Source organism: Triturus cristatus, chromosome 12 (genome assembly GCF_964204655.1).
Source record: "Triturus cristatus chromosome 12, aTriCri1.1, whole genome shotgun sequence".
NCBI classification, from domain to species: Eukaryota; Metazoa; Chordata; class Amphibia; order Caudata; family Salamandridae; genus Triturus; species Triturus cristatus.
The window spans coordinates 708,005,704-708,006,696 of NC_140595.1; the positions used below are offsets into that span (position 1 = coordinate 708,005,704).

At 44.1% G+C, this 993-nt stretch overlaps 1 non-coding gene across 1 annotated transcript; it reads left to right on the plus strand.

The window, feature by feature from the left end:
• The first annotated feature begins 287 nt into the window (after positions 1–287).
• Positions 288–359, plus strand: TRNAW-CCA (transfer RNA tryptophan (anticodon CCA)). Its single transcript has one exon. It is a non-coding gene; the product is annotated as a tRNA-Trp (tRNA).
• Positions 360–993: the final 634 nt, after the last annotated feature.

The following is a 993-nucleotide window of genomic DNA, read 5'->3' on the forward strand; positions in this document are numbered from 1 at the left end:
CTGTCCGCTCATTTTATAGGATCTCGACTGACGTGCGTGACAAATGTCAGACATTGTGATATGAGAACTGTTTTTTTCACAGCCTTTGTCGCACTTGACGGGACTATGAACTAGCAGCGCCAGCAGCCAAGCAAGTATATGGGTGTCGTGAAAATATAGTACATACAAAATCGTAGTTCGATTTAACTTTCAAACCAAATTTGTGTTATTAAAAGGATTGTTAATGTTTACTTTTAGGAACACGATACAGTAGTCATTCTCAACCATCTCGGTGTAGAAACTCAGCTGGCCTCGTGGCGCAACGGTAGCGCGTCTGACTCCAGATCAGAAGGTTGCGTGTTCAAATCACGTCGGGGTCACGATATATGCTTTTTCACTTAACATTGAAAAATGGGAGTAGAAGCTAATTTCTAAATCAAAATGCGGATCAAGCTCTCATGGATTCAAGCGGAACAAACCTGCTCCTCATAAATTGCTATGCGTATTTAGAAGCCGTAATGCATCAGTTAGTACTGCCTTTACACGTGACGTGTCCGCACTAATCTTCCTTTTTGAAAAAAAAGTGTGTTTTACATGCAACGAGTAACAAAAATATTGAGTGCTGTCCGTTTCGTGAACTGTAGTTGTATCACAATTCTGTAATTATTAACAGGAAATCCCGCAGTCTTACTCCACCCGACACGGATGTTATACCTTAACTCTGTGTTGGACACTTCTGTTGCAGGGCAAGAGAGGGCGCTGTGGTATTACTATAAGGCCGCTCCCGATGAATCATTCTTTCCAGTTTTGGAATGGAAAACAAATTATTCCATTCCATTTTAAACCCAGCAATATGCAAATCAGTCTTGACCCTGCTCCCCATGTGGACAGTCCATCCCCAACTGCCCGGCCAGGTCCTGCCTGGACTAGAAACAAGCATACCGGGACCGGTTTCGGGGCATCACCCCTCATCAGCGAGGCTAGCTTGACTCCAGTGGCATGGAGAGCTGCTGA